The sequence below is a fragment of the Oxyura jamaicensis genome, chromosome 1 (genome assembly GCF_011077185.1).
Source record: "Oxyura jamaicensis isolate SHBP4307 breed ruddy duck chromosome 1, BPBGC_Ojam_1.0, whole genome shotgun sequence".
Taxonomy (NCBI): Eukaryota; Metazoa; Chordata; class Aves; order Anseriformes; family Anatidae; genus Oxyura; species Oxyura jamaicensis.
Genome location: NC_048893.1, coordinates 139017873 through 139036263, shown reverse-complemented (window position 1 = coordinate 139036263; position 18391 = coordinate 139017873). Strand labels below are relative to the sequence as shown.

General features: G+C 34.8%; 1 long non-coding RNA gene across 1 annotated transcript in view; it reads right to left on the bottom strand.

The window, feature by feature from the left end:
• LOC118161315 overlaps positions 1-18391 on the bottom strand; it is a 106140-nt gene that overhangs the window by 41503 nt on the left and 46246 nt on the right. The window lies entirely within an intron of this gene.

Below are 18391 nucleotides of genomic sequence, written 5' to 3'. Positions count from 1 at the left end.
TGCTTAATAGTTCCTTATGACTATTTCTTCCAGGATTATGGATCCAACTAAACTTTTGCCATCTGTAACATTCTATAGTAAAATTTTTGCAATTAAATATGTCTGTATTTACATCTCTGGCAGTCCTATGTACAACGCATAAGTTTGTTGCATTTTCACTTTGTATTTGTGTATGTGTGTGATAAAATGCCATCTTCAGAAAGAAGTGCTGAAAACTGTGGCCTGGTGTTAGCTGTAAATGATTGTATTATTTCTTTCAGAAACTGTATCTAGTTTTATTAGATATTAGTTACCAGAATCATAGCATCATGGCATTTAAGCTTGCTTCATCACATTCCTTCTTCTCACTCTGTTTTGTAACCAAACAGTGTCATTGTTGCTAAAACTTCCTCCTTGTAGGTGTTCTCCAACTGTATTACTCCCACTGCCTCACTGTTTGCCTATGTGATGTACTCAAACATAATGCCTAATGTAATTACCTCCTTTAGGCATGGGCGTTTCTTTCCTTTGCATGGTACAATCCACTGCTATTGCAAATGTGCATTGATGGGTTTCTGACACTTTGTTCAACAGAAATGCTATACAGAACTGGTATACTTGTCTTCTCTATTATCCTGGGTTTGGTGGAAGTATGTATTTTATCACACCATACTTACATATTGATGCATCTAAATAATGTCATATCCTTTTTGGATAGGTCAAATGCTTTGACTGTCCTATTGAATTGTTTTTCTAATGCTTCTAATTTTTCTTCAATTTATTTTGGTCTGGATCCTGTATATTACAATTCTTATAAATTTCCATTTGTGAAAACACATGTTTTTGTTGTTATTCAATTTAGTGGGTAAATCAACTCTTAGTTATTTTAATCTGGCATTTTTCTAAATTCTTATTTATTTATATGTATTTTTAAGGTAGGCAGATGTTTCAACTTTCATTTTTCAAGACAACCAACCTCTAATAGGATAAAACAGCTTGTCTCCATTTTCTCCCGCTGCTTCAATGAACTTGCAAGTAACAATCCATGTTCTACAGATACTGCTGCCATTTTGCATGGTACATAATAGCAAATGAAAAGCTATTTAGATTTGCAGATTACTTATTAAGAAATGATAAAGCTATCATCTCATTTAATTCTTTCTCTCCTCTCTTCTGATTAGTTTCAGTACATCACAGTTTACTTCTAAAACTATGGATTATTTTTATTTAAAATGCTCACATAAATCTGAAAAAATAAAGAGAAGCAGAGTAAATAAATAAATTAAAATAAAACATTTAAGGTCAAATAATTTGAAATACACCTTTCCTCTCAGCAGCTCAGATGAATTCAGCACAATAGGATGAGGAGAAAGGGAGATTATTGTAGGAAGAAGAGTCCCAGTGTCACTCTTTTACCTCTTTTATACAGAGATAACATTAATAATCAAAATATCACAACATTGTGCAGGACTTCCATGATTTACTTAAATGGTTTCACATAGGAGGTAGGATGAGTCTGCAAAATTAGCAAATTATATGGTGAAGAGAAAACAGTTTTCATGATCATCTGGAATCCAGTTCAGAAGAATAGGTAGATCTAAAGTAGTCTCTCTCATGAGGGGTATTTTTCAATACATGTATATATATTATTATTATATATATATATATGCGTATATTGCATATTTATATCTATGCATACAAGAGACAGCATGGATGAATTGCTACAACTTTTCACCAACCCACAGAAATGGAGTTTGTTTCAGAGAGAGCTGGAAGAATGAAGGTTTCTCTTCATGCAAGGACTGCCATCACTTCCATGGGAGCTATGCAGTTTAATCAGTGTGGTATTGATATTCAGTCATTTAGATTCACATATTTTCTACAATTTTGACTCACTCTTTCCCATTCTCCATTCTAACAATTATTGTGTTTTGCTACTGAAGTAGCTTGTATATGCAGGATATTTTTTTCGACACTCAGCTCACCATTAGATTTAACTGTCACTTATCTCCCACACTGTATTGCTTTTCTTAAGAGAAAAACTGGAAAAGAAGGGGATTTCACTGGAATAAAATTAAAAATAAAAAAATGATGATAATAATAATAATAAAACAGAAAGAGGTAGGAGAGGGGGGAAAAAAGTACAGTGGGAGATGTCAAGAAACTAGAGATTCATCCTAGAGATGTAATCCTCTGTGATAAAATATATATATATTGTTATTATATATATTATTATATATATTATTATATATATTATTATATATATTATATATTATTATATTATTATATATTATATAATATATATATTATTCAGGGATTTTTTGTATTTTGTTGTTGTTGTCTTTTGTTTGTTTTGTTTGTTTGTTTTGTTTTCCCTTTTAGTAGAAAATAATCACAATATAGCAATATCTTTTTTTCTATTTCTTCTTCAGAACTTTGTTTCTTGTCAAAGCTGCAAAATCTATTCTATACAATGTTTCTTTGCTAGATAACAACAGGTTTTTAGGAGGTATATTTCTTGTTGTTGTTCGTTATATAAGAATTCTTTACCTAATTCTTGAATATGTTATCTTAAGTCAGTGAAAGCAAAACTGCTGTCTCATATTCTTTTTGATAGGTATGACCAGAGGAGGGTCTTGTTAAAGTAATTACACCAAGTAATTAGAAGTGTAAGTTTTTATCCTCATAATGCTGGATCTCTCTGGGACCTGTATTCCATACATCAAAATACACAATCTGTGACTGTAGCTAGAGGGACCTGCATAACAGCTTCTTTGGCTTCAGGACTGCTGCTGCTGGAGCTGGTCCTGAAAAGTGCATGAGATATGAAATGCGCTTTTTGATCTCTGCTACAGGAACTGCGGGAAACCAGATTTAACTAGGCATATAACAGGTCAAAATGATCAAAAGGGTGGAAGAGAAGTTGACTAATAAAAGACTGTGACCCACTGCTCAAGGCAGGTAGCACTACATGTCAAGACTGTGTAGAAGACAAGTGTTAAAAGACCTCAGTTTTCTGGCATACATAGGTTTGATCTTTCACAGGTGTAATGATTTTAATCGCTGTAGGATGCCCATTCATCATCATCATTCCATTCATCACCATTGAAGATCAATAGCCCCATCAGTTTTAGGACAAACACAGTGTACTCAGTAACATATTGGACAAAATGGCGTATAAAGGAGGCAGAAGAGAAGAAGAAGGAGGTATTCATGCTACTTAGCATTCAATTTTTAACTTAGAAACCAATTTTCCTAATCATTCAGTGCAGAAAGACAGGTTACCCTGGAGCGATAGTCCTTACAGAGGTGTCCAGAACTAAACCTCATGGTGTTACAGAAGGAGAGAACCTGGCAACTAAACCTGGCTCTAAACCTCCGTTGATGCTATCTTTACCTGACCCCATGGTAGGGACTAGAAGAAGAAATAGAGACTAGTTCTCAGTTTCAGATGCTCAGAGTCCCAGCTGCATAAATAAATAAATAAATAAATAAAAAGAAACAAACATACATACAGCATTAATAATAATAATAATAATAAAGGGGACTCCAAGTCCCCTTCCTTAATCTCTCGCTATAAATCCTGTTGCATATATATTTTATGTGGCAGCAAGTTATTTCAATACATAACACTGACATTTTTCAAACAGGTCAGCTCTGATTTCGAACCCTGGAATACTAAGAAGGATGATGGTGTCTTCACCTTAATTCTTTAGTCTGATTAGTCACTACAGTAATTGGGAGTTTTTATTTCCATTACTATTTTTAATGTTTCCACAAGTGAAACAAGTGCTCAGCATCATATTGAGTCACAAATCTGTTAAATGCTTACTAATATAAAATCAATGATTAACAAAACCTTTGCACACTGGTGCTACTTTTAATAATTATGTCACAAGTCTGGACACAGGTGCCATAGTAATTATAACCAATAATAGCTCTAATACCTTTTGAATTGATTATCATGGGTCTGTTCATACTTGCCAAGACAGGAATAAACTTAAGATTGCTGTAGATAGTCTGATTTGTATCTGAAAGTTTTTCAGGCTTTAGAAAGTCTCTGTAAATTAGGAGGAAGTCTGATCATACACAATTTTGCCTAATCTTTCTAAAACAGACATGAATAGATTAGTGTATGTCACAGAAAATATTTATATATAAAAAAATAACATACATTTTTCCGAAATGAATGATAAAAAAAATAATAATGAGTTGAAAATCAACAACACTTAGGTTAAAATCAAGACAAAATTCATGCATTGAAATGAGCTATCAAAATCAAAAATTACCTTTTGACCCTTTGAGTAAACTACTTAGGGTTTGTCCCTGGAAAAGAGTATACTGGATATAAAGCAGGGAAGGAATCTGAAAGTGGTATCAGATTTCAGTAGTGTCTCATTTGCTGTTACAGAACTAAGTAACAGGGGATCTTTTGTCATACGAATTCAGTCACTTGCTCATTAATATATATATATATTTGCAAGTTAGTGGTTTTTGAATGGCATTTCAGGTTTTAATATTAAATAAAGCACTTACTCATAATAATATTCAGATGATTCACCAAACAAGTGATGATAAAAGCATTATGTGCACTATGAACTCTAAAAGACATGGCTTGCAACATGGAGCTGAAATATTTATATTACAAAAACACAGACATTCACATTCCTGATATTAATAACTATACCTAAACATTTAAACACTACTTCACATCTTCACTTTTATTCACTTAACTAATGGTGAAAAGACAGCAGCAGCAATGTATCTATGCAATTTTAATTCATCATTGCAATGGGGAAAACAAGTCATTAAATCCTACTTTTATCTCATCTAACTTTAGAATTTGTTTTGGCATATCTAACTTCAGTCATAACTGCACAGGGTCCCTACACAGTCAATGAAGAGAAGAAAGAAAAGAGCGATGGAGATGCCAAAGACCAATTCTATTTTGAAGGAGGAAGGAAAGACACATTTAGCTTTTTTCCAGCTTTTGAGGAGGAGTCATGAGCCATTATATATAGATAATTTTCACTTTTTTTACCCCAAACTTCACTTTTACAGCAATCTATATGGACAGCCAGTGGTCTGTGTCATCTCTGATTTGTTGTCTAACCTAGCAGGTCCACATTTCTAAGAGCATTGTTTGGTAAAAGGTAGTACACGAAAGGGGTTTTGGAGCTGCTAGGAAAATAAAAACCTCAGGCCTCATTCCCAGTAGCTAGCAGTGTAATTAATAGACTATTGAAATCAACGCAGTTCAAGTATCATAATTATAACTTTAATACTCTCAGGGTATTAGCATGGTACAAAGGCACAGGCCTCATGATTCATTCACTTTCTCCAGATATCAGTGAACCACAGAGAAGATGCTACCAGAACAAACAAACAACAGACAGCCAATATCTCCTATCTCATCATTTTGAGGCAAAGACCTTATGCAAAGACTTGTCTCAGAACATTAATGGGTGTCAATATAGGTGTGATCTGATTGCCTATAAATAACTATCTAGTGTCATTTGAGATACCTTACTGTGTCCTGCCTAGCTGTAGCTGATGCTCTAGAGGTCACGGGGAGCATCATGAGGTTGTGGATCTCCCACAGATCCTGCATACCATCTGCCTGCCCCAGGAGAATGTCTCAGAGTATCTCAAAACAGCAATCGATGCCTATATTTTAGCAAATGAATGCATGTCAGTTTGCTGCAAGCCAACATAACTACTGAACAAACAAATCACTACCTTCTGAGAACAGAAGCGATAGAATCTGATCCAAATATTTTTTACTTCTTGCACCCCTTGGGATGAAAATGTGCCAAGCACATTTAAAATGCTGTCTATGGACTTTCTTTCTTTCCCTTGAATTAGAGTTACTATTTATCTGAAAGGAGAAAAAGGATAGATGTGATCTAATTTACATTTAAAATATACTAAGATTTGTGGTTAAAGATGTAAAACAATACACATTAAGGGAAATGTCAAAGCCATTCATAAAGTAAAATCTGTTTATAGGTTGCAATATAAGCAGATACAACTGTATCAAGGTTTTTTATTATTATTATTTTTTTTTTCCGCATTGTGTTTAGTGCAAATTTTATAAATTCTCATTTTATATTAATATTCAGTATTTGTATTGTATGTGGACACTATGTAAACATGAATGTTCGCATTGTCATGTTGTTATGACAATTTGGTTCATTTTTTATAACTTCCATAAATTATCTATGAAACTGCAAACTAGCTTTATCACTAGCATCATCATTTTCAGGAGCATATTAAATATTTTGTGAAAAGAGTATCAACATAAAAGAACAAAGGGAATAGCTCATCATATCTGATTATTTTATGATATATCTATATAAATACTTAGTATGGTATATTTGATGACTGTAATAAGACACCTGGGACAAGCTCACAAGAAAAAAGCTTTAGAAGAGTGTCTGTTTGATAATGAATTTAAATCACTGAAAATTTGCAAGTAAAAATTATTACACAGGTTATTACATCTGTGTAATGTCTGAGTTTTGTGTAAGTGTACTGGGACTGGCACCAGCATGCTTTGAACTGCTGCAGTGACCTGGTAGACCTCTTGCTCTTGCAGATTCATTTTAGTGGTCTGATGTCTCTGTATAGATTTGCCCTCAAGAGTCAAGGGTTGAGCAAATTCATTCATGTTCATGCTTGTAAGCCTCTGGGACCAAGAACATGTGAAGAAGACTCTATGACGTTGCATTGGATTTTAACAGCAGGAACATCACCACCTTTCTGGCATTTTCTCTTCAAAGACATACAAATATAAAGTGTTTCCTTTCTTCTTGCATGAAAAGCTTAAAAATGCTACAAAAAAGTAGGCACGACACCAGTGTCTTTATAATTGAATTACAACCTCTCCATATAGTAGAAGTTTCAAAGTAACCAAGTATGCCTGTTTGCCAGCAGGTAGGAAAGCATGAAGCTATATGAGTAATCTGGCCAACCAATAGAATGAGAGTTTATTGTTATAAAACTCCATTTGGCATGGATACTCACCTGTTCAAAATCATGTTTCATTTTAGATTTTTTTTTTTTTTAATTAGATAATTTATTTTACTATGGAATACTAGAAACAGGTCTTATTGGTTTAAAAAATGAAAACATCTCCATGTTAATTGGCCAGAAATAGTTCTGCTTAATTATTAGCTGATGATCCAACAATCCTTTTCTTTTTAAGTATCTCTTATTTTATTTTGAAAACTTCCAATGCAGACAGAGATACAGACATTTTCTTTTAAGCTTTGACACTTAATAAGCAAGCAAGTAAAGTTTAACTTTATTTTTAGCTTTTTCGGTTGATAGTAGAATACCAGTGTTCCTTCCCAGTGCATTATGCAAAGAAAAGAATGCCATTTGTTTCTGCAGGACAAATGAATGAAGCCCTGAGGGTTTTTGGCAAGTTGACGTGTTTGTCTAAATATCAACAATTTTAATTTTATAGGAAGCTCAGACGTCACTGCAAATTACTAAGCAACAGATTAATCTGAAATCAGCAGAAAATAAAACTGAATGTCACTGAAGAAAAGGTGAGACTGTGCCTTAATTTATGTTATAGATATAAGTTAGTTTAAACTGAACCTCAGACAAGGCCTTTTAGAATAAATAAATCAACATTTACTTTGCTGGAAAACTTCTAACTAACTTTTCTGCCAACCTGTTCTTTCCACTGGTCCATGGCTAGTCCAAGAGATTATACAAAATGCAGGTTGTTAATGCTAGAAATAATTTAAAAACTCTGAAAAATTATGCAGATTTAAGTATATGCTCTTTCTAATTTCACTCTGTTAACAGCTTCAGATTTTCCAACCCCAAACCAGTATTTTCAAGATGCTGCTGCAGGTCTAGGACATCCAGGAATAACACAATACAATTCAATGGGAAAGTATTTCATCCCCTTTGCAGTATGTGGAAACCACCAAACCAATAGTTTCTTCACATAACTGAAATGCCCAGTGAAAATAGACAGCCAGTAATAAACCATTACCATTGTTCATGCTGTTGTAAAAAAAGTTTTGTCACAATAACAAGGAAAGAACCTCTAAGCAGAACTTGTGAAATTGAATGCACAATAGTAATATGGGACCATCAGATTTATTTATTTATTTATTTATAATTTGTCATATGAGACACCACTCCAAGTTCAGATACAGATCCTGTAAACAAAATTGTACTCAGGAATAAATGATGAAAATGGTTTAAGTCATGACAAACAAAACAATATCTTATAAATTTAAAATGATAGTAAAAAAAAAAAAAATCACACTGAAAAAAATACTATGTTAAAGAAGAATACCAAACCTCTTTAGCCATCTGTGGAAATTTATATTCATTTCAAAACTGATAAATTGCTTTTAACAAAACTCTGGTCTACCATGGGAAAGGAAGGACCTCTGTGATTCATGGAAATCCTTAATGGTATACTAAATGGACTGCAATTAATAATTACCTATGACACGTAAGACTTATGAGTAGCTATTTTTTTTTTTTTTTTTTCCCTGTGTACAAATTGGTGAAAGGAAAAGAAAAGGTAGTTACTGTGAACATAACAAAATAAAATTCTATTCATAAAGTGGAAAGCGTTCTTGACATGGGAATCTGGTGCATGGCTCTTTCTGAGAACTGGAAAATCCGGATTCCTGTTCTGCATCTTTTCAACCAGCATGGTTGCACAACTCCATCTATCTGGAAGACCCCCTAGTTGTTCTGTAACTATGTCACAACTCCCAAATCTGCAGCTCTGGGGTAGATTCAAGCCAGGCTTCCTACTGTGAAGGAAAAAGCCTAAAATCCCTGGGACTCTTGACTATAATCATGGCTTGGTTCCCAGCATCTCAGCTGAAGTTTTCAGTGCTCCCGTTTCCTATTTTGAAGTTATGTTCAATGCTAAGAAGTCTCACTTTTAGTGCTCTGTACCTAATGGGCAGTCCACACAGACAGGGTGCTAGAAGACTGGGAGACTCTCCACCTAAGAAAATTAATATTGTTGTAAAATACTTAATGGTGATTGACAAGAATGTCAATCTTCTTGAAGAGTTCTGGGCCCCTGAATTTTGTTGTTGTTGTTATTTTTGTTTGAAAATCACAAAGATTTGATGTTTCTACATTAATTTTCCTTCAAATTTCTAGGGCTATAAAGGTTAAAAATAAATATTCAAATGGTATAAAAATAAATATACAAATTATGTTGAAGCCAAATGTATAAATCTTGCAAACCAGGGAAGCCCTGATTTTTTGGCCATCTATAAAAGACGTTTCCATTTTTTTATTATTTATTATTTTTTATTTTCTTTCCCTGTGAGGAATGCAATTCATTATTATTATTATTATTATTATTATTATTAAATTAGTCTCCTAGCTCAATACTCATCTGTACTTGCCTCTACTTTATAGTGTTACTACTTCTACTACCCACCCTAAGTAATTTCATTATGGGCTCTATTAATAATGGTAGAATCAGTTTTGCTTTGTGCTGGGCAGGGAGTCCAGGGAATGCATTGGTTTTTATTAATGAACAAAGCCAGAATTCCTTTGCAAACTCTAGAGAATTTGTGAGCATTATTAGAAACTCATTCACAACTACATATGAATCACTATAGTTTTTCTATGCAAGAATGCTTCACTCTGAGTAGAATATTGCACATAACAACTGTGCCACTAGAAAACATCACCCTGCTCTACTTTGCCTTCAATCCACGTCTGCTTGCCTGTTTAGGCTGTTTAGTAGTTGCTTCTTCCTGTCCGTTCTTACCTTTCCTAACTTCTAATATGCATAGAGGAACTTAGTCAACAAAGAGTTTACATTCACTGTAGCTAACACCCAGAATGTTGTTTTCAGATACCAGTGGAAACCAATGAAGTACCCCTGTGGGATACCCTTTCCTCAAAGACTTCTGAGGAAAGGAGGTACCTTCCGAAATCCAAAGTCCTAGAAAGTTCTGAGAAGCATCCTCATGAGCTCAAGCAGAGCATCATTCCACATCCAACAAAAAGCACAATCAACAAAATAATAAACACAGCTATGCAGACTATCCCATATTCATCCATCTATCCATGGGATTAAGTTAGAAATATAGCCCTTAGCTCTTTTTTCAGACAGAAAATAGAGAAAATGAATGAAAGAGAACATCTTCTGAATATGACTCATCCCTTAGGCAGCCTACATGATTGTTTTTTAGTCTTCTGTCCTCTCTACTGTTTTTGGAAAAGCCTTAAAGCAACAGTGCTCTTAATTTAGACATTTCTGTCATAAACTTGCAGCTAGGCAGGATGAATCTAGTCTTGTGTGCTGCTGGATGTACAAGATAAGTTGAATAAATAATGAAAGATTTATTTTCCATCAAGAGCTTGACATTTACAAAGTGACTGCATGACATATCATACCATGTATTATGAACTTCTAAAGAAAAGCTCCAAAGTGAGCACACATTCAAGACTTATATTACAAGGACCTTAAGGTTTATTCATACTCATTAATTACTATAAATGGAATATAAATAAAACAGATTTGTTTTAATGTTCCATCACTAGGAATAAGAAAATAAGCTCAAAATAGCAAGTAGTGTACTGTTTTTCTTCTGTTACGATGGATTAAGTTCTTTTGTTGTTGGTGGTGGTTTTTTTTTTTTTGTTGTTTGTTTGTTTTTTCAACTTCTAAGAAAGATCTCAACCTTCTGGTTCCTCAAGGAAGCACTAAAATCTCGAAGTGCAAAATTTTTCCTTAATTCTACATCCACTTGTGTTCCCATCTCAGTATACTAATAATCACATAATTCCACAGAAAGATATGAATTGACATTCTATTAACTCCATATCTATCACCTTCTTGCTCTGAATTTACCTAGATTTTTTTCATATTTAAATATATATATATATATAGGTTCTATCTACTTTTGCTAAATACCTGTGTTTTTTTTTTTGTTTGTTTGTTTGCTCTTAATTGATTTTGATAGTAATACTCGTTTTAAATATTATTTAAGTAAGTTCTTGCTTTCAGAACATAGCGTTATGACATTTTCAGGCCTGTAGTTACAGAATAAAAGCAAGAATACATAGAAGGGGAAAAATTGTGACCTGAGCCTCCCTAGAATGAGAATTTGAAGGCAACATGATTTAGAGGAAGACCATGTGTCAGAATTCCCAACAGCCTAACCCTATTTCTTAACTGTGATTCTATGCTTCTATGTGGCATGATCTCAAGTTATCCCTTTATACAAACTGACAATGCCACACACAGGCCCCAACTCACATAACAGATATTTCCTTATAAAATACTATTTAAGTCCTTCAGATCTCTGTGCCTCCAATGGAAGCTGTAGAAATGCACCACAGTAATGTGTACCACAGTGTAAAACCATATTGTTTGTAGGTGGCCAGTTTTTTTTCAGTGTAAGGTTGCACAGTGGCCTCTATGAGAAGAGGCCAGTGATTGTCCTGTGCCAGACACAGCTGGTGCCAGCCAGCTCCAATAGACCCGCCACAGGGCAAAGTACAGCCTGTCAGCAAAGCTGGTGGCAGCTCTAGGAAAATGTATTTAAGAAAGGATAAAAATGATGGACAAGTGTGTGTTGGGGGGTAGGGGGAGAAGGGAAGGGGAAGAGAGAGAGAGAGAAATATCAGAGGGAATACCAAGGTCACATGAAGAAGAGGAGGTGCTCAGTGGTGGAGCAGGTAGATATTTCCTGAAGGACTGTGCTGCATGGAAAACTCATGCAGAGCAGGGGAAAAGTGTGCTGAGGAAGGAGAGGAAGAGATGAAGTGTTAAGAACTGAATGTAGACTTAATTTCACATCCTCCTGCACCACTGAGGCTGATATGGAAGTGGAAGACTTAAGTTGATGCTGGGAAAGAGGAGAGGAAAGGTGCTACTTTAATGTTTATCTTTTTGTTTGTTTGTTTTTCACTACACAAATCCACATGAATTAGCAATAAATTAATTTTCCCCAAGGCAGGTATGTTTTGCCCTCAAAAGCAATTGGTAAGCATTCTCCTTGTCTTTAGCTCATTCCAGAATTTTTCTTATTCCCATTTTCCCTATTTGTCTCCCTATCTCAATGAGGTGTGGGGAGTGAGGAGTAGTTGGATGATAGTTTGGCTGTTTGCCATGGACAATCCACCAAAAAAGCCAAAAGAATTTTCAAGTACAAGATCTGCTTTATTGAAGTCTATAAAATCAGCTGAAATATGTTGTGCAGAGGGCAAGTTTTCAAATGTCCTTTGTCCTAAATATCATGCTGGAGAAAAAGGCTTCTGTCCTGAAATAAAATAAAATAAAATAGATCACAGCTGATAAATTTGCAAGTGATTTCAATGTCCTTCTTTTCTGTAATTTGATGCCAAATTTTCATCTTTAATTACTTCAGTTTCCATGCTGATAGCCTTTCTGACTCTGAGTTCTCTCACACAATTTTCTTTCCAGTTCTGGATGAACTCTCCCCAGTTATGTAAGAAACCTATTATTTGATATGCTCTTTACTAAGTGATGTCCTCATGTTATACCCTCCACTGCAGTTTTCTTTACTCTTTGATCTCAACCTCAGTTATTAGTCACATGATTATTTGTTCTGCCGTTTGGGAGGCTCTCAGGGGCACACACCACCTCATTTGCCATTGTAAATCTTCTAATATTATGGGCCCTTCTTAATAAAAGCTTTTTCAAAATGCTGTAATAAATGTGTCTCATAACAGTATGTATTAAAGGTACCCTCTAATTCGAATCCTGCTGACAATCTTCAAGACAGGAAAGGAAAAAAAATGAATGGAAGAAAAGCAACAATGCAATAACTGGGTTATATTTGTGTTAATAAATTTTAAAATCAACTATATAAAAGCATATAATATAATATTAAAAAAACAAAACAAAACAAAACAAACAAACAAAACCAAACAACAAAAAAAAAACAGTTAATGAGACTGAGTAATCTATTTCTTTCACATAAAATTTACTCTAATAACTGCCTTTCATCCTCCCTCTTAAGCATCTTCAGACAATTGTCATTATTACACAATTTCATAAAGCAACTTATTTGCCTCAAACCAGAGGAAGAACCATCACAAATTTGGAAAGGGAAGTGATAAATATTTGCAAAATCATAAGATGTAAGAAGAAAACAGAAATACCAATACTGTGCAAGAACTGGTTAGCAGGCCCATTCAATAAAATATAAATGGGGCTAAATAATATGAACTCACTCTGAAACAAGATCATTTTAAAAGACACGTCAAATTGAAAATCATCTTTATCTTCCAAAGACAGGTTAAAAATGTGATCTGTAAATCAAAAACCTCTGACTGAGATATGCCCAAAGAGGTTGTGTGTGGGTTTGTTTTTGTTTATTTGTTTGTTTTGTTTTGGTTTGTTTTTAAAGGTGAAAATGTGACCTTCTAGGATGACTGTGTGTTTTTACAAAATCAGTTTCTTATGTTATGACTTACTCCATCAAACAGCTACCACCCATGGCATGTTTGGATATTTTTTTTGGTCTGTGGTTTCCCATGTTGGTGTGTCTATTTGTTACAACAGAACCATTTTCAGATAAATCTTTTGTGCCACCAACAGTTTTTGGAACATAACTCAAACATCTCCAGACTGGTCAACCTAGTCTTAAACTCTCACATAAGTATTTTAAAAAATCAGTACTCTTTTTTTCTTTCTTTGCTAAACAGACTGGATGGGATGCAGAACCTTTGATGATTTATTAAATGGTTCCATTGTCGTTGTAAAACTTATGGCAGCTGGCCAACAGCTGCAACATGTTCCAGCAATCAGTACCTCAGCCTTCGATCTGTCAGATAGATTCTACTTTATTCACAACAGAGCTTGTGGTTTTAAGTGGGATGATCCCAGAAAGCTCAGACAGTTTGTTCCACTCAGCAGGTCTAAGGCATTAACTAATCCACCATCAACTTTCTCTTAACACTGTCTAACTTCTCTGTATGAATGAGTCCTTTTATATATATATATATATATATATATATATATAAAGCTCCTTGAGAGGGCAAATGGGCAAATGCAGTCATTCACAATGTCCTTAGGTTAGTCTCCCTTTAGAATTTATGAGTTTCTTCAACATGCTATTCTGGGCATGGACCTTATATTTTTCTTATTTTCTACATGTGCCCAAAATAAACAAGATTCCAACAGTGGGCAAATTATACCCCATTCCAAATTACACTAAGTTTATTGGACTTGTGATTTCAGAAACAAAAAATGGCTTACTTGCTGCTTAGTCAGATTGGTATGTAACTGGGTTTTGGTAATGTAATCTGAGAATCTAAGGAGTATGGACATAAATCTGTTTTGGACTCATGTGAAACCTTTAATCTGGGTGTGGATACAAACAGTGCTTACAGGAATAAAACTTCTGCTATGAGAATGAAACTTTGATTTGTCATGTAGATGTTGAATTATACAGACTCAAACACATTCTTCTGTGGTAGGTCATTCTGTAGTCTCCAATGTTGGCTTTGTTTCTTGCAAAGTTCAGCATAACAATCATTGTTGATTATAGGGATTTTTGTTCTTTTTTGGACAAAAATTGTATCAGTCATACTATGCATTGATTTTCCCTCATGTACTGTATTTTGCATAAAAGCATCTGGCGGTATGTGGTGTCAGACGCAGCTGATTGGCCTTTGAACATCACATCTGTGCCCATATCATTTTCAAAACTAACTTCAACAAGTTGAATGATGCTCTGTATTTAGCCAGGACATACTTTCTCAAGTGTAATTCAGCTTCCTTGGAAAGAAGGGGATGTTCAGCCACTGGTGACAGACAGTTTATAAATTACTTCAGTGCTTTATCTTTAAAATGATATATTAAAGACATTGGCTTGATGGGGTTTGGCTCTGGAGCATTCTTCCCTCTTTTTAGAAGTGCTGTAACACAAGCGTGTAACTATTTCTTAGGGGTTGTCTGTGTAGCTGAGCATAAGTTATACAACTGGATCAGCCAGGCATTTGTCATTGCTCCCAAATGTTATCTCTGAAATAAGTCAGTACTTTAGGCAGATTCACTTCCAATGTAACATGAAAAGGGTGCCTATGATGGGACATTCACTGGATCCAAAACATTTCAGCTTATCAACAAGGAAGTCTTTCATTTTCAAAATTTACAGCCTGTAAAGGAGCAGGTGTAGCTCAGGTGTCTTGGATACACATGTATTTCAAAACAAAACAAAACAAAACAACAACAAAAAAACCATTGCCACTCATACCTGCTTATGCACATGCAAAAAAAAAAAAAAAAAAAAAAAAAAAAAAGCTTCTGAAGAGGAACTACAACTACTTGAAACATGAATTTGATATAACTTTCCAAATGTTAATCCACTAAGTCTTACCAGACCTTTTAGAAACTGCTGGAACAGAATCTGTTTTAAATTATTCTATTTTAAGGCCAGAAGCGATCACCAGAGTCTAGTCTGACATTCTGCATAAGACAGGCCAAGAAATTTCACTGAGTTCTCCAGACCACAAATCCCTTCTTAGATCCATCAAATCTTCATATCTTTGTCATGCAACTGCAAAATCACAAAGATTTTGTGGGGTATTTCCAGGTTGTGAATTTGTGGTTTCAAATCCAAGCTGTTAGTTATTTAAGTAATAATATAAGTCATTTGTGTTAAGATGAGGGGCTTTTCTGGAAAACTTTGTTGTGATGTGCCAAGATTGCTTGCTATGGAGAAAGAGAATGAAACCAACTATTTCCTCTAAGAACTTCACTTTAATAAAGTAATCCTGAGACTGAGCTTTGAAGAATTGTTGCCACTCAGTTCTAACACACATTTTCTTTTCACTTTGTAAAGTATCTTCATTAAGCACCTGATTCTGGCAGAACTATAGGTGAAATGACTTTTGGATTCAACCTGAATGGCCTGCCACTTTCCTACATGACCAAGGGGAAATACAATGAAAAAAAATATAGTATATTTCTTTATCTAAAATATACTTCTTTACCTAAAAGTGTATTTTCAAATCTTTATTTTCCCCTAAGTAGGATTAAAAAAATAAAATAAAATCATAGAAGTCCACAAATTCTAAAAAAGATAATGCCAGGTGTTTTGAGGGGAAGCTCTGGGAACAGATGGTCTTACTGGAGGAGGTAAAATAAAAATTTCTAGGTGCTATATTTGAAACTTGGTAGAGAAGAGCAGCTGAATCTGGAGGATGGTGCCAGCATCTACCCTCTGATTTGAGCAAAGAACTTGACAGGAGTTCAGAACCAAAGCAATAAGGTCTGTATTCCTTCTTATTTCCAAGAATCAGATTGAAGGCAGATACCAAATTAATAATACAGACTTTACACGAAAGCTACTCTATGACTTCATGTGTACCACCATACGTGGCCTTGTTCCCAACAATTGTATAACTCTATAAGCCTCAATAAAGCCAGCACATGTAGTCTCCACTGCTGGCACCAATTATGCTTGGCATTGTATCCAAACACCCACTTTGCACCAGATCTGTCAGTATCAAAGCCATGAGGCTGGAACTTTTCCTGTGCTCTGGAATACATTGATTCAAATAACTCGTCAAAGCTGTAATTACGAGTAACTGTTATATCTGCATGCTTCTCTGGGACTGGATATCACTAGATAGTAGAAAGTTATAATAATGGTAATTCAACTATAACAAAACATACTATGCTATACTGCTCTGTAGGTTCTGTTCTGCAAATGACACTCTCAGGAACTTAAGACTGCTGCCCTCTTGCAGTATTCGTCTGAAGTCGAAAACAGTTACATATGTCTCCTTCTCAAGCGTATGTGCTTTTAACAATTTATACATATAAAACAAACGTGTATAATTTACATGGCTTTAAACAAACATGCAGATATTTTTTATTCGTATTTGAAAAGAGAAGCCAAGAGTTCTTGGAGGCAAGTAGACCTAGATCATAGATGAGGAAGATAACAATCAGAATATAAGGGAGGGTAGAAAATTAACAACAAGCTGAGAAGAACCTTTGATGATCTATATAACTAACTAACAGGATATTAATCTGTGATTTTGTTGGTGTACTTTGTCCTTCACACAGCTTTGTGTAAGCAGTCCTGTTGAAAACCATGGGTCAATTATTCAGGAAACAGCTTTGCATATACATGTTTACCAGGGAAGCTCTTGGAGCTTGGTTCTGCCTTTCACCCTGACCAACATAGAACAGTTACACAGCTGAACAGTCCTATCATTTGCAGCAAGGTTACAGCCTTTCTTTCTGCAAAATAGGTCCTGTGTGAAGGCAAGCACACTTATTGGCTACTGGTCTTTATTGTGTAGCTTGTATCCCTAAATTATAACAATCATGGAGAAAACATGAATATACATCAAGATATTTACTCTTCAGTCTGAAAATATCTTCCTGAAATGTTCTTAGCAGATTCAACATTTAACCATAATAGTTACGCAAGTTATTTTGTAAATTGTTCTACAGAAGAATGAAATCTGTGTAAGTAAGAATTGGAAAGTACAATCAGATATGTATTTCTGAAAATAATTTTAGGGCTTTCAGTCCAGCTGTGAATCTTTTTCATTGGTTCCTACACACAAGTAGTCAATTATGTGAAATATTTAAACAAGAGACATTCTCTTTGAAACTTGTAACATCATTTACTTACAGCTCTGTTCTTTCATATAATCTTACTTTACTAGAAAATGGAAATAAAACAATTTTTACTACAGCTGTATATCTGCAGTTAGCAAAAGAATCTTGCATTGGGAAAATGGTCAAATGGATGTAAGCTCTTTCAAGTTGTACACCTGTGGCAACTGCATGTTATGGTTTAATTGGCATGAGAGCAGCAGTCAAAATACCAGCTTAGCCCTAATGTCTTGTGTTACTCACCTCTCTTTTTTTGTTCCGGGGGGCCCGGGCCCGGGGTGTTGGTTGTGGTTTTGTTTTTTTTTAAGGAGGTGCATGCTTCCATAAAGTTTTCCCTGTTTATTTCCTTAAATCTTGCCTCCCCCTGCTGGTTGTGCAAAAATAATTTGTGCAGAAAAATCACTGTCCCAGATATAAATGTTGTGAGACAATTACTGTATTACTGTCATAAAGAAAGGATAGTCCTGACCCTGGAGCAGTATGGGCAAATCTCAGTATACACACTGGAGGTCTTTGGACATCCTAAGAGATGTGTCATTGCTCAGTCAGACAAATCAAGACCAACATTGCTCTCAAAAATAATACTATCATCAATATTATTTCTTTCCTCTCTTTCTTTCTTTTTCTCTTTCTTTCTCTTTCCTTCCTTCCTTCCTTCCTTCCTTCCTTCCTTCCTTCCTTCCTTCCTTCCTTCCTTCCTTCCTTCCTTCCTTCCTTCCTTCCTTCCTTCCTTCCTTCCTTCCTTCTTTCTTTTCTTTTCTTTTCTTTTCTTTTCTTTTCTTTTCT